Consider the following 27,693-nt stretch of genomic DNA (forward strand, 5'->3'; position numbering starts at 1 on the left):
GGCTGCTCACGGCAGCTCATGATGGCTGCTGGCCACTCACGTAGGTCACCGGCCGCTCCTCGCAGCCCACGGCAGCCCACGGCAGCCCACAGCAGCCCACGGCAGCCCAGCTCCAGGGAGAGCCACTGGTCACAATCTTAGCTGTAGAGGGCGCAGCTCACTGGCCCATGTGGCAATCGAACCAACAACCCTGGCGTTAGGAGCACGGCGCTCCAACCACTTGAGCCACCAGGCCGGCCCAAAAAGCGTATTTTTAAAGCAGTACAAAAGAGAAGGCAGGAACCCAGAGAAGTAAATGGAGCACTGGAGCATTACATCCATTTATGCCCTGAGGGCACTTGCCAACCCTGACAAACCTAGAGTTTGGTTTTGGTGGCCTTATGGGACAAACGGAACAAAGCTAAATTTGAACCTGTCAAGGTGGAATGTCAATAACAGACCCTCCTGAGATTAATGTGGAACACTATCCTACCACCAAAAAGATAACACCTGCAAGGGAGAGAGTAAACCAGCAATCAAAATGTACCCAATGCCCCCATCACCACCCACAGGGGACAGCAGAGCAAAATAATAATTGATACAAGGGAGAAACAGCTATCAGGTTGGTGCAAAAGTACTTGTGGTTTTTGCAATGTTGAAATTTGCCATTTGATATTGGAATACATTCTTAAATAAATGTGGTTATGTGATACATCATTTTAATGCACATTTCTTGCTTTATGTTTTTTGCTAATGACTCATTACTTGCTGTTTATTTTATATTTATTTTAGACTATGGAAATGATGTCAGACAAAAAGCAAATTCGAGCAATTCTCTTATTCGAGTTCAAAATGGGTCATAAGGCAGTGGAGGCAAGTCGCAACATCAACGCATTTGGCCCAGGAACTGCTAACGAACGTACAGTGCAGCGATGGTTCAAGAAGTTTTGTGAAGGAAACGAGAGCCTTGAAGATGAGGAGCGCAGTGGCCGGCCATCGGAAGTTGACAATGACCAACTGAGAGCAACCATCGAAGCTGATCCTCCTACAACTACGCGAGAAGTTGGCGAAGAACTCAATGTCGACCATTCTATGGTCATTCAGCATTTGAAGCAAATTGCAAAGGTGAAAAAGCTAGGTAAGCAGGTGCCTCATGAGCTCACCGCAAATCAAAAATATCATCATTTTGAAGTGTCTTCTCTTATTCTACACAACGAACCATTTCACAATTGGACTGTGACGTGCGATGATGAAAAGTGGATTTTATATGACAACCAGTGACGACCAGCTCAGTGGTTGGACCGGGAAGACACTGCAAAGCACTTCCCAAAGCCAAACTTGCATCAAAAAGAGGTTATGGTCACTTTGGTGTCTGCTGCCAGTCTGATCCACTAGAGCTTTCTGAATCCTGGCGAAACCATTGCATCTGAGAAGTATGCTCAGCAAATTGATGAGATGCAGGGAAACTGCAATGCCTGCAGCCGGCACTGGTCAACAGATAGGGCCCAATTCTTCTCCAGGACAACACACTACCGCACGTCGCACAACCAATGCTTCAAAAGTTAAAAGAATTGGGCTACGGAGTTTTGCCTCATCCGCCACATTCACCTTACGTCTCTCCAACCGACACCACTTCAAACATCTCGACAACTTTTTGTAGGGAAAAACACTTCCACAACCAGCACAACGCAGAAAATGTTTTCCAAGAGTTCGTTGAATCCCGAAGCATGGATTTTTACACTATAGGAATAAACAAACTTAAAACCGCAATTACTTTTGCACCAACCTAATACATAGTTAGCTTTGGCCATGGGCCAGCACATTTACTGAGGTCCACATTACCCAAGTAGCCCAGAGAATCTCAACACTTGAAGTCAGTAACCCGCTGACTGGTAGTATCCCCAAGCACCTAATACCAATAATTCCAAACTCTGCCTACAGGAGGGCGCCATCGCTGCATGCCTCAAAGAATCCCTACTATGACGGTTCTAGGACAATGAACATTATCAAGTCAAAAATTACCAAGTGCCTAAGGGGACAAGTTACTATGAGCAAAAACCACCAGAACCAGACCCTAAAAACAAACCCACAAAGACTTCAGATGCTATAATTATCAAACAGATTACAAAACTACTACATTTATAATTTTAAAGAAATAAAACACAAGTCTAAATTATCTACAAGGAATAAAAAGAGTAAACTAAAAGATTTGAACAAAAAGTAAAACTTCTGAAAATGGAAAAATTAAAATATAAAACTTAAAAATTAATTAATTTATTATTAGCATATTAAAAAAGCTATTAAAATTAGCGAACTGGAAGAGTGGTCAGAAGAAATTATCCAAAAATAGAGAACAGAGAAACACAAAAACAAAATGTACAGGAAAAGGATAGGTTTAACATTATGATTCATGGGAGTATTAGAAGGAAAGAAATGAGGCAGAGGCCGCTGTCTGAGGAGAGTATCACAAAATACCAATCCAGAAATTCAAGAAGCCAAACAGAAATAATTCAAAATAATAGTAATTCCAGAGAACAAACACCTTAAAGCAGAAATATTACCTTACCAGGGACAGTATTTGAATGAATAGGTGACTTCTCAAATCAACAATATTAAGTCAAAACACAGCAAAATGTCATCCTCAATGTGGGAAAAGAATATAATTACAAAGCTCAAGTTTACATTCAAGGAATGTAAGTTTCAAGAATATGGTAAAATAAAGACAAATCAGCGAAACAAAACTTGAAAGCTAAAATAATGTATTATATATTGCTTAGCACAGTGTGATATAAATGATCAGGTTAAAAGATGAAGATTTTGAATTTTCAATATAGAGCTTACAAAAAACATTTAAAAATACAGGTATAACATGCTGAAAGAAAAAGGATGAAAAAATATACTATGCAATCACTAAACAAAAGAGAGCACTTAGGCTAAATAGAAATTTAAAAATAAAAATAGAAAAGCAGGCCCCAGGACGCACTCCTTGGTACTTATTCAACAGAAACACATACACGTGTCCACCACAAAACATGTATAAAAATGTTCATAGCAATACCATTCATAGTTGTCAAAACAGAAAACACAAATGCCTTGTGTTTGTAGCACATTCGTTACAATGGAATACAATACAATTATAGAAAGAATGAACTATTGCTTCACACAACATTAACATTACAAAAAAATGTGAAAGAAGCTAGACATCAAACAGAACACAGTATATACATTTCTATAGAAGTTCAAAAACAAGGAAACCTAATCTCTGATGTTAAAAGTCAGGAATGTGAAAATCTTTGGTAGGAAATATAACTGAAAAAGGGGATAAGGGGATTTCTTAGGTACAGATAATGTTCTACTTCATTTTCTGGATGCTGGTTACACTATTGTTTTCACTTTGTGTAAAGTCACAGAGCTAGACACTTACAATTTTTACACTTTTCTGAATTGCATCATACTTCAACAACAAAATCTCCAAACATTTAAAAATTTAAAAGTACTTCCTAATAATGAATGAATCAAAATAAAACAAGCAAGCATCAACACAGGCAAAAATCACAGGCCAGTTGTACAAATTTTTGACATACCAACATTTGAAAATTTAGATAAAATGGAGAAAATCTACACCTTACCAAAAATGATCAAGAAAAAGATACAATTAAGAAACTAAATAAGTAATCAACAAATCTTTCCACAAAATAAAATATCCAAGTCTAGATGGCGGTACCAGTGAGTTCTACCAAATAATTGAGGAAGAAATATATTAGTCCCCCATTATCCATAGTTTTGCTTTCTGCAGTTTCTATTAACTGTGGTCAACCACAGTCCAAAAATATGAAATGGAAAATTGCATAAACAAACAATTCATAAGTTTTAAACTGCGCGCCATTCTGAGTAGCATGAGGAATCCGGCACCGTCCCACTCCGGCCTGCCCAGGATGTGACTCATCCTTGTCCAGCGAAGCCACGCTGCACATTCTGCCTACCCACTGACAGTCACCTAGCAGTCGTCTCGGTGGTCAGGGGACTGGCACGGTAGCTCAGTGCTTGTGTGCAAGTCACCCTTATTTTACTTAATAATGGCCCCGAAGTGCAAGAGTAGTGGCGCTGGCAATTTGGATATGCCAAAGTAAAGCCAAAAAGTGCTTCCTTTAAATGAAAAGGTATGTGGACATAGGAAACAAATATAGTAGATATAGGGATCAGTAGTACCGTGTTTCCCCGAAAATAAGACCTAGCCGGGCAGTCAGCTCTAATGCGTCTTTAGGAGCAAAAATTAATATGAGACCCGGTATAATGTAACTAATATAACATAATGTAATATAATACCGGGTCTTATTAATTTTTGCTCCAAAAGACGCATTAGAGCTCATGGTCCAGCTAGGTCTTATTTTTGGGAAACAAGGTACCCGTGGTTTCAGCCAGCCACTGGGGATCTCACAGTGTATTACCTGAGGATAATGGGGCCCAACTGTAATTTGTCACGTGAATAGTTCCAAAGACTAGAAAACAAGGGAATCCTTTCCAACTAATTTTATGCAACTAACTAGCATAATCATGATATTAAATCCCAATGAGAAAAATAAGAGAAAGGTAAAAATCACAAACCAATCTTGCTCATAAACAGAGATTCAAAATTCCTAAACAAAGTACTAAAAAACCAAATATAGCAACATATAAACTGGGTTTATCCCAAAGAATGCAAGGTTGAATTCAACACATTAACATTAAAAATAAAAATCATGTGATAATCTCAGTAAGCGAAGAAAAAAAGTTTGATGGAATTCAACATCAATTCATGACTAAAACAAACAAACAACAAAAAAAACAAGCTTAACAAACTAAGAATTAGGTGAATTTCCTTTACCTGAGGAAGATTAGGCGCTACAAACACCTCACAATATAACATACTTATTAATGATCCATTGGAAGCTTCTTCCTTGTGATCCGGACCCTCACCAGCCACCTGCTAACATTATTTCTATTTAACATTGTAATAGAGATGCTAGTCAACAAGGAAAAAGAGAGTATAAAGATAAAAAGGAACAAAACAGTCATTATTTGTAGATTATATGATTATGTATATAGAAACTCCAAAAGGATTTACAGATAAAACAACAGAATTAATAAGACTGAGTTTATTAGCAAGCTTAGAGAGTAAAAAAATCAATACAAAATATTACCTACAGCTAACACAATACTTAATGGTGAAAGACTGACTAATTCCTCTCAAGATCAGAAACAAGAGAAGGATGTTTGCTCTCACAACTCTTATTCAACATAATACCGGAGACCCTAGCCAGCACAGTAAGGCAAGAAAAAGGAAATAAATGGCATACAAATTGGAAAGAAAGAATTAAAACTGTTCCTACTTCCAAATGACATAATTGCCTATATAGAAGTTACCAAGGGAATCTACAAAAAGAAAAAAACAACAACCTAGTTCATTAAGAACCTAGTTCATTAAGGTTGCAGGTTATAAGGAACACACAAAAATCAGTTATATTTCTTCTATATACTAGCAAGGAACAGGTGGAAACCTAAGTTAAAAGCGCAGCACTATTTTCAGTCATTCCCCCCATTAATTAAACACTTCACTATAAAACTAACAAAACATACACAGGATTGGTATGCTAAAAATTATAAAATAACAATAAAGGAAACCAAGAAGATCTAAATGGAGCCATATACCATGTCCATGGATTGGAAGGCTGACCACAGTAAAGATGTCAATTTTCCCCCAAACTGATCTATAGGTTAAGGGATTCTAATAACATCCAGCAAGACTTCTCATTGATACAGACAAGCTTATTCTAATATTTACACAGAAAGGTGAAGAAACTAGAATAGATGAGACAATATTTGAAAAGAATGAAGTGGGAGGAAATCATTCTACACAACTTTAAAACTCCCTATAGCTACAATAAACAAGACAATGTAATATTGGCAGAGAGACAGACATGTAGATCAATGGAACAGAACAGGCAACCTAGAAAGAGATCCATACAAGTATGCCCCATTGATTTTTACAAAGGTACAAAAGCAAATCAAAAGAGCAATTAAAAGTTTTTTCCACTAGTGCTTCTGGAGCAACTGGATATACACAAATGAAAAAAAAAAAAAATTGACCTAACACCTCATACTCCACACAAAAATTAAAAACAGATCATGGATTTAAATATAAAATGTAAAAAAAAAAAAAAAAACTTTTAGAAGAAAACATGAAAAAAAATCTTCACTCCTGGGGCTACGTGAAGAGTTTTTACAAATGATACTAAAAGCAAGATTCATAAAAGGAAAAACTGATAAACTGAACTTCAAAAATTAAAAACTTTTGCTCTGTGAAAAATTCCCATTAAGAGAATCAAAAGATAAGTTACAGATTTGGAGGAAATATCTGAAAATACATATGGGACAAAGGACTTGTATCTAGAATATATAAAGAATTCAAAAGGTGACTGTGAAAACAAACAACCAATTACAAAATGGGCAAAAAACACAGAGAGAGATTAGAAGAGAACATACAGATGGCAGATAAGCACAAGAAAAGATGTTCAACATCATCAATAATTAGGGAAACTTACGTTAAAACCACAATGAGATACCACTATATACTATTAAGATGGCTAAAATTAAAGTGCTAACATCAAATGTAGACAAGGATACAAAGAAACTGGATCCATCACACACTGATGGGAGAAATGTAAAATAGCACATACAGCCAGAGCTGGAAATGGTCTTGCGGTTTCTCATAAAAATAAACATGCGTTTATCATGTTTATTTTACAAACATTTTACAATCATACAAACCAGAAACTGTACTCTTGGGCATTTATCCCAGAGAAATGAGATCTTGGGTTCATACAAATATGCACAAGAATGTTTACAGCAGCTTTATTCATATACCCCCAAACTGGAACAAATCCAAATGCCTTTCAAGAGGTGAATGGTTAAACACACTCTGATAGATCCATACGATGAAATACTACTCAGCAATAAAAAGAACTGATTTACTGATATAAGCAACTTACGGTCATTACGCTTACTGAAAGAGACAATGTCAAAGGTTACATAATGTGTTTCCCCGAAAATAAGACCTAGCCGGACAATCAGCTCTAATGCATCTTTTGGAGCAAAAATTAATATAAGACCCAGTCAGACCCAGTCTTATGTCACTATAAGACCGGGTATAATATAATATAATACCAGCTCTAATATAATACCAGGTCTTATATAAGACCAGGTCTTACATTAATTTTTGCTCCAAAAGATGCATTAGTGCTGATGGTCCGGCTAGGTCTTATTTTCGGGGAAACACGGTATCATACAGTTCCATTCATTTAACATTCTCAAAATGACGAAAAAACAGATGTGAAGAAGAGATTAGTGGTTACCAGGGGCACAGATGAGAATGAGTAGCAGCATGAGGGTATGGTAGTGGTGAAATCAATCAATACACAGGATCAAAGTACACAGAACTTCAGACAAACGTGCAAAAAAAAATGTCATGCAAAAATGAGAAAACTGAGTTACGCCTGTAATCTAATTAACAATGTCATATCAACGTCAATTTCCTCATTTGATATCATACTACAGTTAGACGTCACCATCAGAAGAAGAGGTGAAGGGCTCACAGGACTCTATGTACTATTTTGCAACTTCATGTCCATAGTTCTTTCAAAATAAAAAAAGGTTTTACAAAGCAAAACAATTACATTCCTATGACCAGCAACCAAAAAGTTTAAAAATACAATTTACATTTAAAAGTGAAAACATCCTAGAAAAAGATGCACTTTTACAGAGAAAACCATAAAGTTTTACTGACAGAAATAAGAAAGAAAACTGAAACAAATGAAGAGATATCATGCTCATGGATATTTAGAAGTCTCAAATACTATAAATACACCAAATCTTCCCACACTGATCTTAATCTTAAGCCGAAGTTTTGATTTTTAGAGAAACATAGTAAATTCTTAAAAATTTATATGTAAATGAAAAGGCCGAGAACAGCAAGATACTTCAGAAAATCATGGTGACTGAACTTGTTCTATCAGATATTAAAATCCATTATAAAGGTAAAGTAATTCAGATGGTGTGCATTGGTGCAGAAAAAGACAAATCAATGGGAAATATCAGGCGTCTTAGACCCACAACATGAAACAATCTATGAAAACAGTGGTGGGGCACATCAGTCAGGAAGGGACACAGAGAACAAAATAACAAATTCTGAATATCACTTAATGTTTTAACACTTTTAAGTCTTCCAACCCACTGACCACTAGATGTAATATTACCATTTGTGTATTCTTTTATTTTTTTTCATCAACATATTTAGTTTTTAATACACAAGTCTTTCACCTCCTTGGTAAAGTTCATTCCTAAGTTATTTTTGTCTTTTTGATGCTATTATGAAGGGATTGTTTTCTTAATTTCCTTTTCAGATAATTTGTCAGTATATAGGAACATAACTGATATTTACATGTTGATTTTATATCCTGTAACTTTACTAAACTTATTAATGCTAAGAATTTTTTGGTAGGGTCTTTAGGGTTTCTACATATATTAACATCATGTCATCTGCGAACAGGTAATTTTACTTCTTCTTTTCTGATGTGAATGTCTTTTATATCTTTTTTCTTGTCCAATTGCTCTGCCTACGTCTTCCAAGAGTGGGAATTCTTGTCTTGTTCCTAACCTTAGACGAAAAGCTTTCCATTTTTCACCACTGAGAAATGAAAATAAAAAACACAATGAGGCATCACTTCACATCTGTCAGGATGGCCATTACCAAAAAAACAAAACAACAACAAAAAATCGGAAAGATAACAAGTATTGGCAAAGATGTGGAGAAATTGGACCACTGTTCACTGTTGGTGGGAATGTAAAGTGATGCAGCCACTAGGAAAAACAGTATGGAGGTTCCTAAAAAAATTTTAAAAACAGAACTATCATATCATATAGCAATCCCAATCTTGGCTATTTTATCCAAAAGAATGGAAATCAGGATCTGAAGAGATACCTGCACACTCATGTTCATTGCAGCATTATTCACAATAGCTAAGACATGAAAACAACCCAAATGTTCATCAACAGATGAATGAAGAAAAAAAATGGCATATAATTACCATGGAGTATTATTTAGCCTTAAAAAAAGAAATTCTACCATTTGCAATGACATGGATGGACCTGGAAGACATGATGCTGAATGAAATCTGCCAAAGAACAAATACTGCATGATTCCATTTATATGAGTGTCTAAACTAGTTAAACTTATAGAAACAAAAAACAATACAGGTTACAAAGGGATGAGGGGAGGAAAAACTTGGGAGTTATTATTTAACGGGTACAAAGTTACAGTCATACAAGAGGATTAAGCTACAGAGACCTGCTGTACAACATAGCGCCTACAGGTAACAATATTGTTGTGTACTTAAAAACTTGTTAAGAGAATAGATCTCATGTTACATGTTCTTATAAAAAAAAGGGGGGGGAAGACACAGGAAATTTTTGGAAGTGGTGGCTGTGTTTATTACCTTGGCTGTAGTAATGTCATCATATGTATGTGTACATATCCAAACTCATCAAAATATATACATTAAATATGTGCAGGTTCCTTGTTATCAATTACACTTCAATAAAGCTGTAAAAAACAAAGAGATCTTCAGGCACCCTTTGGGAAATAAATGCTTTCCCCCCTGCGCCGAATAAAAAGGAAGGAGGAAAAAAAAAAAGAAAAGGCCCGTAGGCAGTTAGATCTGCAGAGAAATATCTGAGCTAGAGATAGACTGGGATACTCAGTGACAGATATTAATAAAACAAGTGGCACAGATAAGAGTAGTCAGGAAGACTTGTAAAGTGAGAAGGGCAGAGGCAAGCCAAGGAAGAGATGACAGAAGACCCATCTTTAAGAAATGGGCAGATGAAAAACAGCCTAGAAAGGAATCTGAGAATAACTGAAGAGGTAGGGAGAGGACCCTGGAAGAAGCTATGTCACAAAGTAAGGTACACCGAGTTTCAAGACAGGGAGTGGCCAACAGTCCTGGATGCTGCAGAGATCTCAAGATGAAAAACTAAAGATTCCACTGAGGGATTAGCCATAACTGGCCCGAAGATCAATGGAAGTGTTCTTGAGCTGGATTATGGTGGTGGTTGCATGTTTCAGTAAATTTAAATTTACTAAAAAACACTGAAGTGTACACTTGAAATGGGAGAATTTCATTAGCTTTATGGTACGTAAATTATACCTCAATAAAGTTGCTTAAATTTTTTTAATTTTAAAAAGTCCTTGCAAAGTTCTGAGACACTTTCCATATCTATATGGAAAAAAATGACACTGTACGCATACCTCACATCATACACAAAATGAAAATTACAGTTAGATTAATGACCTAAATATAGAAGCTATAAAAGATTTTAGAATATGATATAGGAAAACAACTTCATGACCTCAAGCTAGGAAAAGCAAGAACAGAACCAACCTCATCGCTGTGTTCCTTCAATCAAAAAAGAAAATACAGTAGTAACTCGGTTTTCAAACGGCTCCATTGAAGAATATTTTGGATTACGAACTCCGTATATTTTATGGATCTATGGTATCATTAGATAGTAAAATTCATGCTAAATTTGCAGTTTTAGGGGTTGATTTTTAAAGGTCTGGAATGGATTAATCCATTTTGCATTACTTTCTATGGGGAAACCATGCCTCAGTTTTCAAACGTTTCAGAACTTGAACGGTCTTCCGGAATGGATTATGTTTGAAAACCGAGGTACCACTGTACTGAGCAAAGGCTGGGGGCAAATTATCCCAGGGGAAGGTAAATAAATGTGACAGGATTCCCAGTTTTCCTTAGAACCTGGGTTGAAAGAAAGTCTCTCTGCCTCGCCTCAACAGAAGTAAAGCTGTTCATCATCCATAGCAACAGATACACAATTGAGACCACAGAGTGTAGCAAAATAACACAGACATTGTGCCTTTGGAGAATATACTCACCCATACAGTCCAAATTCACCACGTGTCTATTACTTGCAGAACTCTTTTCCAGTGACTTTAGGGCAAAATGAGGAAGACGGGTCTCCGTCTACCAAAGGAAACAGACATCTCAAATAATTAAACCACACATAAATTCTAAAATTATCCACCAAAATAACAACCAACAAGCTTGGAAAAAAATACAATGAAAAAGAGCCCACTTCTGTAAGTGGATGGGGGAGAAGTGGTAAGAACATACATGACAAAAAGACAAAAGAAACATTTGAATAAATCTCTGAGAAGAAAGTTCAGAATGTTACTGGTCTAGAAGTACGACTGAAGGAAAAGGTGGAAGGAAGTAAAAGGAGCTAAGAATGAAAGATAAGAGCCAAAAAAGGATCAGTTTACTCAGTTTGCACTTCAGTTTTATAAGCAATGATACTGCAGGCAGAGATCTGAAATACCTCTGTGAATAGACGCGGGCTGTCTCCTCAGAGTAAGGCATACTTACTGGCCCTCACCCACTAAGTAATCTCTATGTATCTTAAAGTCTCAAGTCTATGTTTAAACGTTCCCTGATGTCTCCAGGTAGAGCTAGGCTCCCCCTTCAGCTAGGCAAACTTTGAACAAGCCATAATTAGCCTTCACCACATCATATTTTATAAACTTTTTATTTCTATGTCTGTTTCTCCTACTAGACTGTAAGCTCCTTACGACAATGACAGCATAGCATTTTATGTAGCATTTATCACAGAGCCTAGCACAAAGCAGGTGCTCAGGAAATACTTGCTGAAGGAATAACCAGAACTATACTAAGAAACGGTGGGTACAACAGGCAGTGCAGACTAGAGGAGAAATCAAATACGGTAAAACCAGTTAGAAAACTGCTACAAAACTCCAGGTAAGAGTCATGAGGAGCTGACTGAAGGCAACAACTAGAAAACAAGTGATTCAAAGACTTCCGGTTACAAGATTCAAAAACTTTGTTCCTGTAAAGTCAATTATTTAAATATTTACTGAGCATTTACTGGGTGCAATATACTATGTTAGGCATTAGGAATGTAATTAATAGGCAAAATATATAAAATCTCTGCCCTCACTGTAACAGAGACACGGAAAAATCAGAAAGAGATCAATTCTCGGGAAAAATTAAGTTTGGCCTACAAGGCAATTGGAGATGCAGATCTGAAGTTCTAGAGAAAAGTCAAGAAAATATTTTAGAACCATGTGCAGCTTATGCTTTGTAGGTTTACAAAATCAAAACAGAAAATGTGTAGAATGAGCTGAGATACCAAGACTGAACCTTGAGGAAATACCTACACTGATATGGGGTGGGGGTGGGGGCAGAAAGGAAAACCGAAGAGAGTCAAGAAAAATATAAAAATTAAGAATAAAGCCTATAAAAAATGTTTGAAAACACAAGTATGGCACATAGTGCAGATTATTTCAGAAATACGTGTCACTGAAACATGCAAAATGACCTCAGCAAATACTCCCTCGGACTTGGTAAGGTGATCTTTCAGAAAGAAGTTTCTGGAAAATAACAGGAATGAACACCAAATTACAAAATAAGAGAAAACACAAAGGGGGAAGAAGAAAGAGGGAGAAGAAAGGAAGCAATGCAGAGGAAGAAAGGAAGGGTATTAGAAAGAAACAAGAATCTTCAATTGTTACTGGAAATCAGTGTAAAAAGATATATATATATATATATATATATATATATATAGCTGCTCCTCTGAGGTTAAACAGAGTGTCCAAGAAATTGTTTGACATAATTCCTTTCATTTTTGTGGAATTTCAATTATTCACATTTAAGGTACGGCAAATACACTGAAAATGAGAAAATAACTGTACTTAAAAAATAATCTATGGGCCGCCCAGTGACTCAGGCGGTTAGAGCGCCATGCTCCTAACTCCGAAGGCTGCCAGTTCGATTCCCACATGGGCCAGTGGGCTCTCAACCACAAGGTTGCCGGTTCGACTCCCGCAAGGAATGGTGGGCTGCGCCCCCTGCAACTAGTAACTGGACCTGGAGCTGAGCTGCACCCTCCACAACTAAGGCTGAAAGGACAACAACTTGACTTGGAAAAAAGTCCTGGAAGTACACACTGTTCCCCAATAAAGTCCTGTTCCCCTTCCCCAATCAAATCTTTAAAAAAATAATAATAATAATAATAATCTATATAAAACTGACCTGTGTAAGATTCCATCTTATATACTATGAAAGTGTGCCAATTTTTCTGTTTTAAAAATACAAGTTTTTAATTTACCATCAATTTATAGTAAAACTATGATACTCTAGAATTTGTCTGCTTTTAAAAGGTAATTTGAAACAAATACTTTCAGAAAACAGTTAATTTAAAAAATTACTGCATATATATTGTTATAAATATTTACATTTTTATGTCCATGAGAACACTAATTAAAACACACAAAAAAATTTCATACTAAAGAGACACCCATTGAATATGTTCAAATAAAATGGTTATTAATTAAAGGAAACATACCAATATTTTTTAAAATCATACTAACAGAAGAAGAAAACCAGTGAAATCATTTTTCACTCTAATACTATCAGATGTAAATAAATAAGATGAAACTAAGTAAGAGACAGTAGTAAGAATATTTACCATCCTTTCAATGAACAAAAAACAAGAACACAGCATTGACTGAATTAAAGAGTAAGGACAAGAGCAGTAACAATAATCGTATTTTCTAATTGATCTGGGAAGAAATAAAGAGGGATCTGCCATTTTCATGACAATTTTTCTTTAAAAATCCAGTATGTGACAACAAGTTCAGAGTCACACAAATCAAATCAGATCATTTAATAGAACCCCAACTTAGCCAAGTTTATTGAAAGCTGCTTCCCCTCCTGGGACTTTACTCCAGGTTTGAGGTGAAATTAAAAGGAAAACAAGATTTTGTGAAGAGTCTGGAACTGCAAAAGGCAGTCTTCCCACAAGCGGTACCGCTTCCAGCCAGCAGATGGCGCCCTCCATTAAAGACAACACTCCCACTAGTCGTTACAGAGTAAGTGCGGTTACTCTGGGCCAGGGACAACCAAAGAGCTAAAGGGACTGTTTTCTAAGAGAATAACACACAAAATAAATTATGTTCCTCTCCCCCCCTAAGGATATAACCTTAAGACCATACTTACATGTTTTCCAATGATTGAAAACAAAAAGCTGCTTTTTTTCTACAATGTTACCACTAACCAACCCACCACTGAGTTTGAATTAACCTTTATTAATTCATATGAAGTGTATTTAAATTATTCTTGTTATTCTTATGTGTTCCGGTAAAACAAAGTAATTTCAAATGCTTCAGGAAGTTCTTTTAGAAAGCAGGCCCGTTCTGTTCGCATTTTTGCTAATGTTTCTTTACAAAAGGTTAAACATATGGTTATTACTCTCATGCCTACATCCTTTTTAAGGACAATGAGTGTTCTAGAAGGGAGCAGAGTGAAACTGGTTCAAACAGAAAAAATATCTCCAGACCCTGGAACATGTCAACTAACACCAGTTTCTAATTAACAGCACAGAACACGTTGAGTTATATATAAAGTAATACTTTTTATATTAGTAAGGACAGTATCTCTCCTTTACTGAATGAGAGGTAGGTATTTCTCTAGTCAGTAGTCAGCTCAATGTTCCATTGAGTGGGAGGATACAATTATATACTTTGCTATTCACATCAAACCTCAAGCACACATTCTTTTTTCAATCTTTATTAAATGTATTGGGGGACACTGGTTAGTAAAATTATATAGGTGTCAAGTGTACATTTCTATAACACATCATCTACAGATTGCATTGTGTCAAGCACACATTCCTGCACAACCTCCCACTCTCAGCAGATTGCCTCTTCTTCACTGAGAAAGCAGAAGCTCCACCACACGGAACTTTCTGTGTCCCATCACTAAATCTAGTTGCCTACCTGCTGTTTATACCCATTCCCTCCTTCCTTCCTGATACCAGAACGCATGGAGCGCCCCCCACCAGCACCCCCACCACATGAAAACCTAATTCCTTCACCCAGGTGCACAAAATCCCATCCTGTCCAGGTTTCTCGGAGACTTTCACTTCCTTAGTTAACACCTCTTGCCTCTGTGTCTACTAGATCCTCTCTCTCAGGATTCAATACTACTCTGTTCTTGAGTGGAGGAAAGGCATTCGCATTCAGGCAGAAGGGAAAGAAAACACAACCTACCTGCTTAGACTACAAATACCCCTCCAGCTACTGTCTTCTCTCAAATTACCTTCACAGCCAAGCTTCTCAAAATGTAACCTTCTTTCTACCATAACATCTTCAGTTCTCATTCACTTTTCATACTAATCTTGTTTCCAACAATAATGCTTCTGCCGTAATCATTGTGGCCGACTTCAAAAACCGCACCAGATTTCCCCTCCCTGTATCTACACCCTTGTAATGTGACCATTGCTCCTCCCATGGAGAAGAGTGTCTTTCCGGCCCTTCAATATGACCTGGTCTTATGACTTGCTTTGGCCAATGGAACACTGGAAAGGTTAGTAAGTGCTTGTCTTTAGGTTGACTGACTTGCTGCTCTTGGAACTCTGCTTGTAACATGTGCACAAACCCAGACAGACGTTATCCCACTGGAAAATGAGAGAATGTGGAATGAGGCCCAGTTACTTATCCCAGCCACAATCAGGAACAAGCCAGCCCCAGACAAACACCTAGGTGAGCAGGGATGCAGGAGGGAGACTGGCTAAGGGTGACCTGTATCAGTACAACCGCCCGGCTAAGCCAAACTCAAACTGCCAGCCTGCAGAGTTGGGAGCTAAACAAATAGTGGCTATTTTAAGCCATTAACTTTTGGGGTAATTTGTTATGCCGTAAACGCTAACTGAAAGTCCTTAATTTCCATGTTGCTAAATCAAAGAAACACTTTTCTAACCCTTATTTTATTGACCTCAGTAGTGACACACAGCTGACGGCAGCCTCCTCCGGGAAACACTCTTTTCCCTCCTAGTTACCTTTTCCTCATTATTCTCCTTCCCTACTGGTCACTCCTGTCTCCTCTGTTTCCTTCACATGCACTCAGCCTCTAAATATTAGTAATTTATCAGAGTTCAATTCTGGCCACTTCATTCGCTTTTTAACTTGTTTTTTCTTCAAAGGCTTTTGCCCTAAGCTTTCCTACAGCTACTCCAAAGACTTTAAAATAATGAATTCATACACCCTGAGAGTGCTTTTTTGAACTCCAATCCATATATATTAGGTAGGTGCAAAAGTAATTACAATTTAAAAGGTTAAAAATAATTGCAAAACTGCCATTACTTTTGCACCAACCTAATACAACTGTCCACTTAACATTCCCACTTGGATAGTCTCAAAGGTGTCTTGAGTGTAAAATACCCAAAACTAAACAACATACTTTCTCCCGAATTCCCCAACCCCCTTCCTCCCCCCCCACACAAAAATCCTCCCCCTTCAATCTTCTCTCTGTATATGGTGCCTTAGTGTACCCCCACTTATTCCTCCCGAAAACTAGGAGTGACCTTTGACAATTCTCTTTCAACACTTTAAAGCAACCACTGAGTCCTGTAAACGTTACCTGCAAAACTTAAATGAAACCCACCCTCGCGTGGCCATCACTTCACCACAACCTAATCTAAGCCGCCCTCCAATTCATTCTTCATGTAAGAACCCGAATAATCTTAATAAGCTAATCTCTTCAAATCTTACTTAAAATTCTTAAATAGATTTCCACTGCCCTTAGAATACATTCTAAATACACAATACTAATCTGACCCCTTTCTTACTACATTCCAGTCACCTTTTAGAAGCACCAACCAAGATCCTCCTGTCTCAGTGTGCTATTCTTTCTGCTTCAAAAACATTTCCCCGGCACTCTGTTCCGCATGCCCGCCTTACACTGCCTTTCCAAGTCTCCTACTATGTCAATTTCTCAAGCTAAATTAAATACTACTACATGCTCCCACACCACCCCTGGAGTTTTCCTTCAAAGAACTTACCATAATTATAAATATTTATCTTCTAATATGTTTCTTCTAAAGTTTAAACTGCATAAAAACAAGAATGCTATTTTGTTCATTGCTGTATACTTAATGCATAATACAATGAAGGGCAAAAAGAGCTCAACGAATGTTTTTAATAATGAGATGAATCATAATTATGCCCATTTTATAAATGAGGACCCTGAGGATTGGAGAGCTTAACTATGTTGAAGCTATCCAACAACTAAACTGGAACTAATCCATATCTGACTCTCAAGACCTATACCCTATAGGTCTATCTGACCTATACCCTTCACCTAAGGGTTCCCAATCTTCGGAGCACACTTGAATCCCCTAATACTCAGGACCAAACACTTGCACTTGCAAAAAGTTCCATGGGTATTTTTACATACAAAGTTTAACAATGCATCCTAATAGCCCCCAAACTGTAATTTATAATAGCCAAAAAGTAAACAATTCAAACGTCTACTAACTGGTGAATGGATACACAAAATGTGTATCCATACAATGGAATACTAATCAAAAATAGAAAAAAGTACCAATGTATGATACAATATGATGAACCTCAAAAACATTATCCAAGTAAAAGAAGCCAAACACAAAAGACTACCTATGTGATCACATTCGCATGAAACATGTGAAAGGCAAATCTACAGAAACAGAAAACAGACTCATCGTCTGGGGCTGGGGGTGAGAAAAGAGTGACTAAAAACGGACACGAGTGACGTTTGGAGGAAAATGGCTGCACACTAAATTTACTAAAAATCACTGACTTGTACACACAAAATGAGTGTTTTGAAGGAAACACAAAAAAGGGAACAGTTCATTTTGTCAAAGACGGCACATCACAGGGCTGGGATTGAATCTAAACTGTGTGACAGGACAGGATGGCTCGGAGAGGATTTGGGACAGAGGAAGTACTGAGTGATGAGCAAAGGCACACAGACGTGACAAATCTGAAGAAAGAAACAAGTACAGGTACGTTACAACAAATGCACGTTTCTAGAAAAACCCCAAGTTCTGAAAAATCACACTTTCAAAACCATGGACAGATTACATTCACAAACAACCCTAATAAAATACCAGCACAGTCAGACTCATGGGCATTTGCTCCCAGCATCATTAGCAAATTTTTCAGCCCTAAATCTTGGAGCTAAAATTTCCCCCTTCTTCAAGGTGTTAGGTCCTTACAAGTACTTCTAATATGAAAAATTTTGACAAAACTTAAAATTTAATCCAGTGACACCCTTCAAATTTTTCTTATAAACGCGGGGAAAACAGCCTCATATGTATTTCACATGCACTTGTAGTTGTACCAGACAGCTTCACGTAGAAAGATTAGGGATTCTTGAAGCTATTATATCTTCTACTGTAAAAAAGGCAAGTCTGCATCAGGATTTTCAGTTTTTTTAAATTGCATTGTACCTAGAGACCCTTACAGGACCTATTTTCCTTCATAGCACAATAAACCCGAACAATCTTTTTGTCACACATCTAGATGCAATAGAACTTCAAACAATGTATGACCCCATAATTTAAGATTTCCTTTGTTAATGTGAGGTATAACTGACATATAACATTAGGTGTATAACGATTCGATGTACACATATATTGTGAAATGATCACCTCAACAAGTCCAGTTAACATCCATCACCAGGAGATTCAGAAAAAAAAACAAACAAAACAAAACAAAACAAAAACATCCATCACCATTTATAGTTACAAATTTTCTTGTGAAGACAACTTTTAAGATCTACTCTCGTAGCAACTTTCAAATATACAATACAGTATTATTAACTATAGTCACCATGCGACACTCTACATCCCTATGACTTATTCTGTAACTGGAAGTTTGTACCTTTTGACCTCTTTGACCCATCTCACCCAGACACTCCCCTCGACTGAAGCAACCACTAATCTGTTCCTGTACCTGTGAGTTCAGGGTTTTGGGGTTTTTTTTTTAGATTCCACATATAAGTGAGATCATACAGTATTTGACTTTCTCTGAGTTATTTCCCTTAGCATAATGCCCTCAAGGTTCATCCATGTTGTCACAAATGGCAGGATTTCCTTCCTTTTTATGGCTGAAAACCACACACCACATTATCTTTAATCACTTACCCACCAGTGCACATTTAGGTTGTTCCCACATCTTGGTTACTGTGAATGAATAATGCTGCCGTGAACACGGGAGTGCTGACATCTCTTCTGATTAGTGTTTTCATTTCCTTCAGATAAATACCCAGCAGTGGAACTGTTAAGATCATGTGGTAGTTTTAGTTTTAATTTTTTCAAGGAACCGCTGCCATACTGTTCTCCATTGTGGCTGCACCAGTTTGCAACCCCACCCAGAGTGAAGAAGGGTTCCCTTTTCTCCACATCCTCACCAACACTTGTTAGTGCTTATCTTTTTGATAATAGCCATTCTACCAGGTGTGAGCTGATAGCTCATTGTGGTTTTGACTTGCATTTAGGATTTTTCAGCTCTTTTATGAATATCCTCTGACACTGTAAAAATGTTATGTTTGGAAGAAAGATTACCCTCAAATGCTTCAAAACATTAATGTGCTGGAAAAAAGACATTTATAAGTAATGATACTTCTACATTATGCTAATTTCTTTCCTTACCGATCATAAGAGCTAATTTATGTTACAGACACGTGTGCTGTAGCAGAATGCTGTTAACAGAGTGATTTAACTGGAATGTGCATGTGTGTACACACGTGTACATATCTGTGAAAATGATTATAAAAGAAACTGAGACCAGTTAATCTAAGGTTCTATACCCCGATAAGGAGTTTGGTCTTGTCCATAGTAGGGCAGCTGTCATCTGTTTTAATTTGTTCTCTACAGAACATACAGAGCAATCAGATTTATATTTTAGAATTTCCAAAGACTTAAAACATACTGACTGGAACATAAGAAGACTCCAGGAATATCTGAGGGGCTGAAGGGGCTCACGGAAGCAGTAACAGGAAGCTCTGAACAACTGGAAGAGAACATAACATAAAGGGGGAATGTAACAGGAAACAAGAGAAGCATGACTTCGTGGGAGAAAGGGGTTAAGAGCGGTAGGCAAGCTTCCCCAGGAACAGAGTAGCATCGGCCTTTCTCGGACCGTGGCAGGTACGATCCCTTAACCCCCCAGGTCCTGTCACATCCCTGTGACTATTTTGTAACTGCCAAGTTACACTTCTCAACCTTTCCCCCAGCCCCCCAATCATCCTCCCATCTGACAACCATCAGTTTGTTCTCGGTATCTGTGAGTCTGGTTCTGTTTTGTTTAGAACTTTATTCTTTTTTAATGGCTGAGTAATATTCCATTGTGTGTATACACCATATTTTGTTTATTCATTCATCTGTTGATGGACGCTCGGTTGTTTCCACTTATAGCTACTGAGAATAATATTGCTATGCACATGGGTGTGTGCAAATCTCTCTTCGAGACCCTGCTTTCGATTATTTTCCATATATATTGTTTTATGGATTCTCTGGATAAATGTCAAGCCCTTTGCCCATTTTTTCCATTTCTTTTTTTAAAAATTTTTATTAACTGTATTGGGGTAACACTGATTAGTAAATTTACATAGGTTTCAAGTGTACATTCTGTAATAATCATCTATATATCGCATTGTGTGTTCACCACCGAGAGTCAGTTTTCCTTCCATCACCATACATTTGACTACCTCTTCTATTACACCCCTGCCCCCTTACCCTCTGGCAACCACTGAACTGTTGTCTGTGTCTATGAGTTTCTGTTTTAAGTTGTCCTTGTGTTGTTGAGTTGCAATAGTTCTTTATATATTTTGGATATTCAATCCTTATCAGATAGATGATTTGCAAATATTTTCTGCCATTCTGTAGGCTATCTTTTCACTTTCTTGATAATGTCCTTTGATGCACAAGTTTTTAATTTTTATTGAGCCAAGTTTATCCATTTTCTTTCTTTTATTGTTCACGCTGCTGGTATCATATCCAAAGTCATGAAATGTTACCCTTGTGTTTTCTTCTAAGTTTATGGTTTTGGCTCTTTAGATCATTGATCCACTGTGAGCTGATTTTTACATATTGCTTGAGATAGAGGTCCAACTTTATTCTTTTACATGTGGAAATCCAGTTGTTCCAGTATCACCTGTTGAAGACTATCCTTTTTCTGTTTGTTTTTAATAATGGTGTCCTGCTCTCTCCTTTAGAAATTTTGAATACTAGGTTTGGAGAGGGACTGCAGGTTCTGCTTTTCAAAGGACTGTCTCACAGGTAATTCCCACGGTCAAACAGGTTTTAGAAAACAGTACAAAATACACCTCCAGGTACTTGATTCATATTCTACAGCAGCCAAGAACAAATTTTTTTTAAAACTCCTGGCTTAACTTTCAGATTTACTCTTAGCTTATACTACATCCAGGTGAGGACTTCAGGTACGAGCCCTTAATTCCCACAAAAGGTTGTCAACCTTACCATCTGTGCATTTGATCTCTAAAATATAGGGCTTCGCCAAAGTAAATACAAACTTGCCACAATACAGATTCGTGCCATTAATTCTTCCAAAAACAAATATTTGAGCATCTATTATACCCCAGCACTGTTCTAGCCACTAGGGGATACAACAATAAAGGCAAAGATTCTTGACCTCAAAGAACTTATATTAAAGGTAGAGGGAAACAGACAACAAGTAAGTATGTGTATCACAAACAATGTGAAATGTTAAAATAAAGGTAAGTGGGGGAGGGAGCTGTTTCAGATTGCAAAGACAGAAAAGGACTCTTTGATAAAGTGACATCTGAACTGAAACCTGAAAAAGAATAAGAGAATAAACTATGATAACACTTGAAGGGGAATATTCAAGAAAGAGTAAGGCCCAGAGATTACATCCTTGAACTACCTACCACCCAAAGGATTTGTGAATGATACGCGATTCATCTCTTCCTCTAGAGCAGGGCGTCTCCATCTCAGCACTAGGAACGTTTCTGCTCAGAATTCTTTGCCGTAACTAGGGACAGAAGTGTCCCTGTGCATTCTAAGATGTGTGGCAACTCCCCTGGCCTCTGCCCACTAGATGCCAGCAGTTGGCTCAAGCACACACTACCACTCCCCTAGTGTGACGACCAACAACGTCTCCACGTTGCCAAATATCCCTGCAAGGCAAAGTCACCTCAGCTTGACAACCACTACTCCAGATCAGTTCTTAAACCGAAATTCCACGTAAGAAACCCAGAAATGGGTTTCAAGAGGCCTATGATCCCAGTCATCTGAAAAGACTGTATATAAAGTTTGCATATATGTAAAAATATGCATTTTTCTGGGGAGAAGATTCAGAGCTTACAATGTATTATCTACAAGGCTCATGACTCAAAACAGAGAGTTAAGGAGAACTTTATTAATATTTTAAGGGGGCTAAACAACATTTTGAAACTCCAAATGCGAACCACACTTGTCTTAGCTCCCACATATTCACTTTCAATGGGTTGCACTTTGGTTTCTTCTGTTTTTGTTTTGTCTTCATCAAGAAACCCATTAACAGCCTATAAAACCAGTCACTGGATTTACTGAAAGATGTTTTGAGGAAGTCATCAACTCCCATTTTATTACCGCCCCTAGTTAACAAATGAAGGAAACCAAGGTCAAGAAAAGCTGGTTGATTTGCCCAGGATCAGAAAGCTCCTGAATGACAGAATTAGAGCTACACCACAGCTGCTTCCATGGTTATATGACTAGAAACAGCCACAGGAGCACACTTAACTTCTCGATTTTATTTATTTCAATTATAGTTATGGTACACAACTGATAAATCACTAACAAACCAGCTTCAAAGAGCATAAGATGAATAAAGCAAACAGAAATAGCAACTATAAGATTAACATTGTCCAAGAATTAAAATGTAAGAGTTGCTCAGGAGAAGAGCAGCTTTTTCTAAGTCCTCACTGAATCCTCACTAGGTCAGTGAGTGACATAAAGAATAACCCTGCAACATACCTAGAACAAGCACAGAAATGAGGTTTAGATACTTCTTTTTATCCTTCCGTGCAAACCAAAGTATAATTCAAAGTACGTCAAGTATGACTCAGTAGTAACAATTCTACAGGTGAGAAGCCAACACAAGACTTTTTAAAAAAGTCAGTCACGGAGTAATGATTCTTAAAACTCATTTTAATCATTGAAACTCATTCTTCTAACCAAAATCTTGTAACAATATCCAATATATTGAACAGATTAAAAGAGAGCTGCTCTGGCTGAATAGGGTGATGGGTCACCCCAATATCCGCAACTCGTCTTGTCCAGAAAGTCCCCAGGGAACAATTTTAAAAACCACTGATATGTCAGATATTGTCAGAAGTGTGAATTACAGCCTTTCCAAAAACAAATGTATTTAACATCTATTAAGTGTTAATGACACATTCCCTTCAACCCAGAAATCCGTCTCTTCCAACTCTACCTCACAGGAATGAAAACGTCAATATAAATGTACAAGAACATTTATTTCAGCACTGTGTATAGTGGGGGAAAAAACACACACATGAAAAACATCCAACTGCCACTAACAAGGAACAGCTAAATGAAGCGCAGTAAATCTTCACGATGAAGTATTATGCAGTCATTACAAAAAGCCAAGTATCAGCTCACCTATACTAATACTGAGGAGTGAGAAAAGTATTATTCTCAAGTGTGTGTGTGTGTGTGTGTGTGTGTGTGTATCCTGACACATTTGTAAAACAAGCACCACAACTACACCAAAAATAAAAGACCTTTGGGGAGATGGGGGAAAAAAATGAAAAAATATGTATAGAACTAAACTAATGGGAAATGTAAAATCCAAAATTATTTCTACACTAAGAATGTAAAATTGGAATTAGACATGCTTTGAACGTGGGATGGAATACAGTCCTCTTATAGACTTACTTTTTCAAAGTACTTGAAGAAAGTATTTTTAAAAAACGATCCTTAAAGAAAAAACAAAAAACCAATAACCTACGGGTATTGTGGATTCCCCACACTTTGCGTTTTTCTTCATTAACATTTTTTTTCTTAAAACTGAACTTTTAAATGAAGGCAACAGGTGAATTCAAGATTACATACCGTGGTAGGAGCCAAGAGCGAAAATATTCTAAACTGTCAAAGGCACCTCTGCCTTTAACAAGAATAAAATCATGGCATCTCTCTCTTTCTAACCATTCCTCTTTCTTTCATTTTCTTTCCTTCCTCCCTCCCTCACTCCTTCCCCACCTTCGCCTGCAAGATCCTAAAAGGTACAGATGAATTCAATTAGATGAGCGACTCCTCATCTCACCACATCCGTCTTCAGCTCACCACATCTCTCCCAGGTCTAAAACTCTACAGTTGTTACCGATTGTATCACACACTTCCTTCCATGTGTCCGCAATTCAGAACTACGCCGTGCTCCGACAGCATCCGTTAAATATGATCTGTTCTTCATAGATCATTAATGCAACTACTCAATTACTCCAATTACTCAACTGAAAATTAATTTTTGATCTTTTTTCTACATTTTTCTAGGAATCCAAACCAGCAACAGAAAGAATGTCAATATAGAAAATGCTTTTGCTATCCTTCATTTTAAAAAAGGTCTTTCTTTTCAATCCCCTGGCAAACAAACTTTCTTCCACTAAAAGGATAAAACCTCAGAAAATGAACTACATTACAAAAAAATACCCATCAGAAATAAACTTTAAAACAGTCTGTCTTCTGAGATGCAAACAGACAGCTAAGATCACATACGTATAAACACCTATAGCTTTATCCTACAAAGACGGCTCCATTTTCTAGTCTATAAAATGTAGATAATAACGATTTGCTTCATCACTGTAGAAACTGTAAAGCACCACACCTGCAGTCACAAAACTGCACCCCGGCAGCTCTGAACACCCTGCACACCACCACAAACTCACAGGCATGGGGGGATATTTTTAATCATCAAGAAAAACACAGCAATCCTCAAGATGCCAGTCACCAAGTGAATTACCAGCTCGGGCAGTTCCATTCTACGTTCCTTCTGAACGTACCGTATCTTCGAGAAATTGAGTTTGGGAGGAGTTGATGTGATAAAAAGTACTCCGTGCAAATTGATGTGAAATAGGAAATGAGTGTGCAAGTGTCCAATCTGAGGTCTTGTACACGCCCCACAGGCACACACAGCCCAGCCCATCAGTAAGAACAAAAGGAAGTATTTTTTCTTTCAATGTATGCGTGTAATTCTTAGACCATAATACTTATTAAGGTATTTGTACCTAACTAAGAAAGAACTGTTAGGTATTATTTTTTGGCTCTATTAAGAAAAAGAAAAAAAATGATGAAACACTACAGGCACTGTGAACCACAAGCTTCTGGGACCCTCTCACTGTATGTTTACAAGGGGTTCTCGCAGACATCTGTAAGTTGCACGTACCTCTACCCGACCTTCACTGGTGACAGGGCAAAGAAAATAAACACTGCAAAGCTCGAAAACCTATCAAAAATGAGTAGGATGACGACAGGCTGCTCACCACCACATTTCATTCTAGAAAAACAGGAGATAAAACTAATGGTTGAATGCAAAAATCAAAAAAGAAAAGAATACCCAACTGTTGCCTGTATTAATATTATGTGGGTTTATTTAAAGACAGGGCTGGGTCAGTCTCAAAGCTTTGGTTATCTAACCATGGTTTTCAAACACAGTCTAGCAGCCCAGCCCTACTTTCCAACAAAATCTCCCACCAAATTCTAAGTTACAAAATACTTAAAAAGCAGAGGTCTCGGCTTGTAGCTGAGGAGGCGCCTAGGACCCCAGCCTGGCCTTCCTCCCCCACCTGTAACAGTATTCACTGAACTGCAGAGCTTCAACCAACAACTTCAGGTGGCAGCAGGGAGGGCGGCCGGCCTTCAATGAGTACAGCTCAGTTTAGAGTGAGTACAGCTCAGTTTAGAGACATCTTGTTTGAATGGTTTCTTTGCGGAAGCACAGCCTAAAGCTAGGACAAAGACTTTCAAACTTTAATTGCAATACAACTCAGTACATAAATACGCTGAAAGAAGAAACCCCTCATTAAATATTCTTTTGTGTATTATTACTTCTGAGATTTTCTATTCTAATTGGAACTCCGTTTACAAAATTCTGGCCTAAAGAATTACCTCAATGATGTCTCAACCTAGAAAAAAAACTTAAAGTGAGTGGGGAGAGAAAAAAGGAGAGAACAAATACAAACAAAAACTTAAGATTTCCATCTCATCGTGCATGCCCAAAACCAAACAAAAACAACACAAAAGGGGTGGGGAAAAAGGAATGTGCGTGAATTAGAGGTAAAGGTAAAAAATAAAATCATTAAAATTTTATCTCTAGTAAAGAAAAAAACTTCTCAACCTGAAAATAAGAGATAAATCTTTACATCTTTTTCAATAGAGCTTCTGGATTTACAGTGAGCAACTGCTCGATAACATTTATTTCTCCTCTTCCCCAAATCCATTAAAGCGCCAAAGAAATACAAAACTAAGGAAAAAATGACAGCAGAGCTAGAAATCAGAGCATCCGTGACAATGCTGCTGCACAAGCAACACAAGCAACACCAGGACTCAGGAAACCAAGTCAGAAGATCCACCGGGAGGAGAGCAGGGCTGGAATGAAGACAAAAGGATGAAACTTGCCTTCCTTTGGCCACCACACTTAGCAAACACACAGAATGTTCCAATAACATACTCTTATCCCAACAACTCCTTTCCTAATTCCTGTTAATAATCTCAGCTCAGAGAACAAAGCAGATAGGATTTTGAAACTCCACCAGAAACCAAAACAGAATTAAGGTGGGCAAAGGGTTTTGCACCTGAGCTTTCTTGACTTGGCACAAATTGCAAGATATATCAAGTTGGGACTTTGTGACCCAAATGCTCTCTCAGCCATCTGTCTTGTTCGTGGGAGACAGGAGCCCTGCCAGGATGCTCCCAGCCAAGCCCACACACCCTAAAAATATGCCTACTTTTAAAGCCTCTCTCAGTTCAGTTACCATACCAGGGATAACCCCCACAGAGAAACGACTAGAGCTACTCACTCCCTTAGAAGGACCTATCTAAAGAAAATAATCCTAACTGGTACAAACTGCTAAGAAAACCCACACTCGCTACCAAAAAGACTAATTTAAAATTCCACTTATAAACATAACCATCTAAGGATACATGAACGAGCACATCAAGAGACTCAAGAGTCCAAAAGAGGTGTGCAGAGTTACAGCAAACTGGCCAAATAAAATGTTAATATGGAAAGACAAAATACTTTTTAAAATTTTAATTAGTATTCTCAATGAAATGTGGAGAGATGTGTACACAAAATAACTAATACTACTATGAAAAGTAGCAAGAGTGAAGCGCGATTCTGAACACCTGAAAGCATGACAGTCCAAACCGGGAGGGCTGAGAGAAGACGTAACCAAGCAGCAACGGAAGGAGCTGAAGAGTCCAACAAGCACAGCTGGAAGACTTGACCATCCACATCCGGTAACACACACGCCATATGATGAAGGGCCCAAGAGGGGCAGCAGGAAACTGTTCCCATAGTGCTGCCTGAGGTCATACAGTAATGGAAACCTCCAAGGGCATGTCCATGCTGCCTCTTCACTTACACACACCCCAGCTCTCCATCCCCACAAAAGTAGGAAGAATTGAAAACTGAGCAGTGAGCAGTGTGGACATGGAGATGCAAGAGGGCAAATGTCCCTGAGCCAGCTACAAGGAGGAAAGCTGAACCTTGGAGTCATTATTTAA

General features: G+C 37.7%; 1 protein-coding gene across 1 annotated transcript in view; it reads right to left on the reverse strand.

Moving 5' to 3' along the window:
* PDS5B (PDS5 cohesin associated factor B) overlaps positions 1 to 27,693 on the reverse strand; it is a 162,059-nt gene that overhangs the window by 111,257 nt on the left and 23,109 nt on the right. The gene's annotated exons all lie outside the window — the stretch shown is intronic.

The sequence above is a fragment of the Rhinolophus ferrumequinum genome, chromosome 4 (genome assembly GCF_004115265.2).
Source record: "Rhinolophus ferrumequinum isolate MPI-CBG mRhiFer1 chromosome 4, mRhiFer1_v1.p, whole genome shotgun sequence".
Classification (NCBI taxonomy): Eukaryota; Metazoa; Chordata; class Mammalia; order Chiroptera; family Rhinolophidae; genus Rhinolophus; species Rhinolophus ferrumequinum.